This window comes from Pinus tabuliformis, chromosome 2_1, assembly GCF_031772625.1.
Source record: "Pinus tabuliformis cultivar Carrire ecotype Pingquan chromosome 2_1, CPIR1, whole genome shotgun sequence".
In the NCBI taxonomy this organism is placed as follows: domain Eukaryota; kingdom Viridiplantae; phylum Streptophyta; class Pinopsida; order Pinales; family Pinaceae; genus Pinus; species Pinus tabuliformis.
The window spans coordinates 544,167,714-544,175,550 of record NC_142299.1 but is presented as its reverse complement, the minus strand read 5'-3'; positions in this window follow the sequence as shown (position 1 = coordinate 544,175,550).

Below are 7,837 nucleotides of genomic sequence, written 5' to 3'. Positions count from 1 at the left end.
TTTTTGAATTATAGATTACAATTATATGATTGGTATTGAAAGATGTTTACATATTCCTGTAATGTCCTATAGATGGATTGAGGGATTTTCAAACAATAACTTCCTTGTATATTAAAATATTAAGCTTAAGCAATGTTTAAATTAAAAATTAACTAAGTATAATGTAGATTAATGAAAATTAGATTTACATACATTGAAAAAAAATCTCGTAAAAGGTACACATCTTTGTAACCTGACTTTGGAAAAGGTGCCCAACCCAGCTGCGAAAAGAAAAAACTATCAATTAGAACTTGAAAGCCAACATCTTCATCTTGAAACAGCTGAACTTTCAAAAGAAGATCTGAAAACGAGGCCAAGCTTCAGAAAAACTTCCATAAGGCATGCCTGGCTGAAGAGGAGTACTGGAGGCTCAAATCTAGAAGTCTTTGGCTCAAATATGGAGACAGGAATTCCTCTTTTTTCCACAAACAAGATCAAGCTAGGAAACGATGGAACTCCATCACTGAAATAAAAGAAGAAAATAGCGTTCTAAAGGACTTTGCAAGCATAAAAAAGGTAGCTTCAGAACATTTTGAGAAGTTGTATAGGGAAGATATAGGAGCTGAACAAAATGACAGTCTACTAGACACTGTCCCTAAACTCATCACCCCCAAAATGAACCAGGTTATAGAAAGAAAAATCACGCACAAGGAAACCGAGGAGGCCCTCTTCGCCATGGACCCGGATAAAGCCCCAGGACCAGACAGTTTCACACCGAGATTTTTTCAAACCTATTGGCAGATAATTGAGAAGGAATTCCTCAAAATGATTTAGAAATCCTAGGACTGTCAGAAGATTGGAGGCTGCAAAAATTTGGCATTTCTCACCCTCATCCCTAAGGAAAAAGGGGCAAACTCCTTCAACAGATTTCACCCAATTTCTATATGTAACATTAGGTACAAAGTGATCACCAAAGAGATAGCAAACAGGTTGAAAAGATTCCTCCCTAAAATCATACCGGACAATCAAGGGGGATTCATCAAAGGCACGCAACTGGTGGACAACTTCGTGCTGGTGCAAGAGGCAATTCATTCTAGCTAACACCGAAAGGAAAAAGATATGGTTATCAAACCAGATCTAGCTAATGCCTTCAATCGTGTTAGACATAGGTTTTTGTTTGATGTAATGTATAAAATGGGATTTGAGCAAGGCCTCATAAAGTGGATAAAAGCTTTCATATCAGAACCTTGGATTGCCCCTCTGGTGAATGGAAGGGCCGCTGATTTTTCCAAAGCTTCTAGAGGGTTGAGCCAGGGGTGCCCTCTCTCACCCCTCCTCTTCGTCATTCAGGCTTATATTCTTAGTTTCTATTGGAATAAAAAGCAGCAAGATCAGGCTATTACCAGACTGTGCATTGCAAGAGAGGTGAAATGCATCAACCAGGCCCTTTTTGCTGATGATATTCTTCTGCTGGTAGTTGCCATACCGCAATCAGCTATTAACTTCAAAGCAGTTTTGAACTACTTCTGTAAGATCTCAGGCAGTTTGTTAAGAAAGGGGAAATGTCAAATATTCTGTTGGAACATCCCTACTTCTACTACAAACTCCATAGATAAATGTCTAGGATTTGCAGCCTCCACTATTTGGTCCTCATTCAAATATCTTGGGTTGTCAATCTTCAATAAGAGGGCGTCAAGAAAAGATTGGTCTCCTCTTCTAGACATGTTCAAAGCAAAGATGCAAGCCTGGGGATCCTCTTGGCTCAACATCACCGGCAAAGCAGTGCTCAACAAGGCAGTTCTCAGCAGTCTTCCGATCTTCAAATTCTCTGTCCTCCTGGCGCTTGTGGGAATTATCAATAAGATGGAGGATTTAATCAGACATTTTTTCTGGAAAGGTGGCAAGCAAAATGATAAGAGATTCTCCCTAATCAATTGGGAAATAGTCACAAAACCAACTCTTGAAGGGGGATTGAATCTTAAAGATCTCAAGGCTCAAAATCTAGCTATGGGAGCCAAATTAATTTGGAAAATTATTGCCCCTAATCCAAACTAGGCGCAGATTGCATTATGGAGGAAATATTTTAGAGGAACGAGGCTCACGTGTTTGGATCAGCCAAAAAACACATTCAGAACTCACTTCAGCAGCTTCATTAACAAAATTGCTCCGATGATAAAAAACCACTCGCATTGGATCCCTGGAAATGGCAAGCGTATTCAGTTATGGAGTGACAGAATACTGGATCGCCCTCCTCTGGAAGAATTGGGAGATTTTACAGCGTTAAGGACCTGGCTTGCTGCGGCAAACGTCCACACTCTGTGGGACATTTTGATGTGGACAGAGGATTCCTGGGCGGATTGGAAACAACTATTTGTGCCGAGGGTCTTGCAATCTGAATGGACAGCGCTCAGATCTCATTTACATGGACTGGCCCCTATCCACACATGCAGGAAGGATGCGAGAGGCTGGGGGAAAAATGAGCAGGTTACACAGTCAAGCAGGGATACTCTAAGTATATAGAGCACCCCCACGTGCCTCCAATCCTGCCCGTTGGGCAGGCATATGGAATTTCCCCTCTATTCCCAAAATAGACCACTTTTGCTCGATTCTTTGCCACCAAAAAATCCTCACTGAGGATAGACTCCAAAAAAGATGATTCAATGGACCTTCCAGATGCACTCTTTGCAAGGCAAACTCTGAAACTGCCCTCCATATTATGATTGAATGCAATTGCACAGTCTCTATCTAGTAGGAGCCGTTGTAACCTTGGAATTTCGATCTCAATTTTCCCACGTCTATTCAAGATCTGTTCGCGGGATGGATCGCCAGATATCTAGGCATTCAACCAAAAAACAAAAGAATGCGATCAACTTGGTGTGCATTGCCAAAATTCATCAGTTGGCACGTTTGGTTAAAAAGGAACAGGAGGGTATTCTAGAACAAAGCCCAGGATCATAGAATAGTAGCCAACTCAGTGAAATGCCAATTAAACGAGTGGCTGGAAGGCATAGGTGATGATTCAAATCTTAATCAGCAAGACAGAGAACTGGGTTTTGTCCTTAAGCTTAGCTTCCACAAGCCAAGAAGCTCACCCCCAGCTCCCTTCCTATTCTTTGATGGAGCAGCTAAAGGGAACCCAGGGAAGGTCGAGGCTGGAGGACACAATATTATGCCAGACAACACTTCTCCATATAATTTTGCCTAGGGTCTAGACCACACATCCGGCATGCAAGCCAAGGCATTGGCCCTCTTTCAAGGTGTAATCTTCCTCAAAGAGCTGGGAATTCGGGAAGCAAATATCTTTGGAGACTCCCAAGTAATCATAAGAGTAGTGGCGACTAACTCCAACCCAGCAGATCTGCAGCTAGCAAGGTTAATTACAAGAATCAAAAGCATATCAAAGTCTCTACACTTGACTTATTTTCATGTACAGAGAACAAATAATAAAGCAGCAGAGATCCAAGCAAACAACGTAGTTCACTTAGAGGCTAGAACTATTCTAAAAAATAAGGAAACTTTGTGGGCAGCTATCCGGTAAAAAGCCATGCTTTACTGTTATCTTTTAAATCAGTTCGTTTGTATCTTTCAGCTTGGACAATTAGCAACAAAAGTGCACTTTAATAATTGTAAAAGGAGGAAGCGGATAAGAGGAAAATCCAATTCCATTTTGGTAGAAAGGCACGCTAAAAATTTCTCCTCCCTTTGTAACCAATTATGTGGCCATTAGCCAAGTAGATAATGAAATCCTATAACCGTTCTTGTAAAAAAAAAAAAAAAACAATTAATGAGAATTATGAAACACCCATTCTCATTTACCTCTACTCGTCCTGGGGCCATGGTTAGTAGTGTGGTTCCTGGACTTCCAAAGCACACTCATATTAGCATTCTCATCCATTGGTGGCATAAACAAATCCAAAAAAATTGAAAACCCGTTCATGCCCCTTCATCGAATCCCTGAATCCATTACTTTGTTTCAAATTCGATTCCTGTTTCACATATTCAGGCTCTTGGAGCATGATTTTATATTTGGGTGGAGAACATTGAGGTTTCTAACATTGGAAGCTCTAGCATTTATGGCTAGGGCTTGAGAAGTGGAGCAGTTGGTTAAGTTCTCTTTGGGATTAAGAAATTAAACTTCTACTTTACAATGAGTGGTGAAGCACCAAGGCTAGGATGTAGTGAAAACAATGGAATGATTTTGGTAAATTTTGGGATTCGGTCACAACAATGTAATGATTTCAGATTCTTCTATTAGTAAGTTTTTTTGTCATTCTTTTATTAAATTCTCGTTAACAATTGTTCCTTTCTTTTAACTTAGGCAAGGGTCTTTTTCTATAAATTATCTCTCCATTATAATCCATACTATGGATTTCTTTCATTTTATATCATGTGTTACATCGAATATGTGAGAATTAGATTCTATAGTAATTTTATTTTTGTGGTTCCAAATAATATGTATTATGAAATCTCTCATGATTGGAAGCAAGGAATTGCATCAACGTCTTTGGACGTGACTGAAAGCAAGGAATTAGATCAAATTATTTGGAAATGACAATAAGTATAATCAGTACACCAAAGTATCTCAGAGAGCACTGATCACTTAATGAAAAAAATAAAACCAAACATAAATGTTTTTGGCTCATCCAAAAATCATGCTTTTTGACATCACCAAAGTTCATGACTTCATATACCAAGATGAATACAACTTAGCGAGAAATACATGTAGAATTTTTTCACGATAACCGTCTTGGAGCTCATCCCTTTGTAACCATATTATATAGCTAAATTTATAATTGTATGTGGTTACTTGATGGACTATATTCTTGAACCTTCCATGTGTATTTAAACATTGACTGTTGAATTTCACCATTATAACCTCTTTTTTCATAAATTGAATTTATCCACTCTCTCAACCATGTTAAGCAATTTAACAATGTATCTATCCATGAGAAAACATATAGCTTATTCTTGTTTCATGTGAAACATATATTTATTTCCAAAGGAAACTGACAAAATATTGCATGGAAATATAAACACATTTATTTTCCAAGAGATCAAGCACATACTATTTATTGTTTCATGCATGAAGAAAAACACCTTCCACTTACCAAAATATCTAGCCCAATAACTATACATAATATTCTCCTGAAAGAAAACTTATACCATAACTAATCCCTTTAGTGGTGAAAATGCATATTATTCTTCCCAAAATAAGGCTAATACAATCAATATTATGTGATTGCTACTTCCATTTTGCCAGAAATCCAATACCAAAGCTATATTTTTCCATGCATGCAAGTGTATATGTTTCTCTAAATATTCATCCAAAAGAATATTAACACAATAAAGAATATGTTTACCAATTTCAAGGATATAATTCCATAATATATACAAGGATATGTTTTTATTTTCTCTTCTTTTTTAAGAGTTATAACACAAAAAATACTTCATTGCATACAAATATATATATTTATTTTCCAAGCATTATTATTTTTCCAAAAGTTAGCTAACTCACTAGCTATTATGCATGCAATACAAAAAATTTTCCTATCATTTCGCACATCAGACAAATTTGTCATATTTCATCAAGAAATAACATGAATAACAAATCATTCTCAAATAACACAACACATGGTATTTTATGAAAATGTTTTATGTGGACTCTCTCTCAAAAAAGCTACTCACATATTCATCTCTAGTAGATCAAATATACTAGGTATTATTCATATGCACAATTGGAAATGAAGTTTTTAAAACCAAACACAATTTTTGCTGGCAATGGGTGCATTAGAAAAATCCTCTCTAATATTTTACACAGGTGTCATGGTTAGGAATATTTGAATGAATCTTTGAAGGCCATTTTTCCATATGTAAATATTACATAATTTTTCTATTTTTTCCATAAACTTTTGACACCGTTTTCCAGAGGTTGGAAATGGATTTTTCAAATATGGAATAGGTTTCTGGTGAGAAAGGTCTCATTTACAAAAACATCTTTAGGCTTTTACACACCTATCAAAATTTTGGATATATGAAGACATATTTGAACCCTATTTTCTAATAAATCATGCAATTCACACAATTATTTATCCATGAAAATATTTTAAGAATTCAATGCACATGAAATATTTTAAGAATTGAATGATAAAAACACTTACTCCTACATTCATGGAATTCCATGGATGTTTTCCCAAGAAAAGTATCTCGACTCTTTTTCATATGATTTTTTTTCAAGCAAATAAATTTGATTCTTATTTCTTCATGCACCATATGCAAATAGAGTAATTTTCAAATAACATAGTTACTTCTCTTTTAATGCATGCTTGGAATCCCATTATAGGAATTGAATGATAAAAACACTTACTCCTACATGCATGGAAGTCCATGGATGTTTTCCTAAGAAAATAATCTCGACTCTTCATCATACGATTTTTTTTTCAACTAAATAAATTTGATTCTTATTTCTTCATGCAACATATGCAAACACAGTAATTTTCAAATAACATAGTTACTTGTTTTTTAATGCATGCTTGGAATCCATCCTTATTCTCTCTTGGCTTCATTCTACATTTATTATGTCATTAGTTCTCATATTTTCCCACAGGCTTACAATAAGTAGAATTGAGAAAACGCAATAGCTTTTCTAAATTCTAAAAGAATTCCATAGATCACCCATAAATCACTCCATAATTCAGATTTTTCCTAAATCCTAAAATCACTCCATAAATTATAAATAAATCATATTTTTCTAAATTCTAAGATCACTAAACAAATCATCCATAAATATCCCATGCTTTTCTTTTCGAGGTAGATTTGTTTTTTCGTTATGAACAAAATATCACTTATCCATAGTTTTTATAAAACTATTACTCTCTATATCTAAAACTCATAAAATATACTAACTTGAAAATATAATCTATTTAAATAGAAGAATATAAATTATTCTAAATAAAATAATTAAGAATAAATTCTTGTAGCATTCTTATAGTAATGGATTACAAGAATATTATTCATGTAATATCAATATAATAATGTTTAATGTTTAATTATTCAACAACCCTCATTTTACGAGAGTTTTTACTCTAACATACCCTAGTAGATGGTTTTACCTAATGTATGTATGTAATAAAAGGAAATAGAGCCAAACATTTGGATTAATTATTGTAAATATTTTGTAATAAAAGAAATTATTATTTGAGGAAATTATGCACTCAAGAAAGACACTCCAGATAAGATTGTCAAATCTTCGTGATTAGAATCTTTAAAGATTCTAGATAATATTAAGCGTGGGAGGTAAATTCCCTTAGAAACAGCTTACTTGGATAAAAATTCTAAGACTGGTTTCCTTTAAAGTATCATGGGTGAGAAAGGTCACCTTTAAAAGCAAAAGCCTAGGAAAGACAACATTAAATCTTATGAAAGAGGGACATGAAAGAGGGATGCCTCGGAATTGGAAACATTATCATAAAATGTCTCCTATTGCAGGTTTCTCTGCAGCTGATCTCTTAAAGTCTCTAATTTGGTTTATTATGATTTTAGATATAAATTAAGTGTTGTATATTACTATGTTGTGTATCATTATATATTAATAGTTTTAGTTTGAAATGTTGATGATGGATGGAAATTTACTTGTTGTAGATTAACATTTTGTGTATGAATATATGTTAAAGACTGTAGATCGATATGATGGTTATTGATTCAAACATATGATGGTTATTGATTCAAACAAATTACTTTAGATTACAATGCCATTGTGATCGTACATCAAGTACTGTAGAACAACGCCACTTCCGCGCCATCCCCTCATCTAATCTAATATGCTCAACAATCTAAGTATTGCAAGATGTTAAAAGTCGAT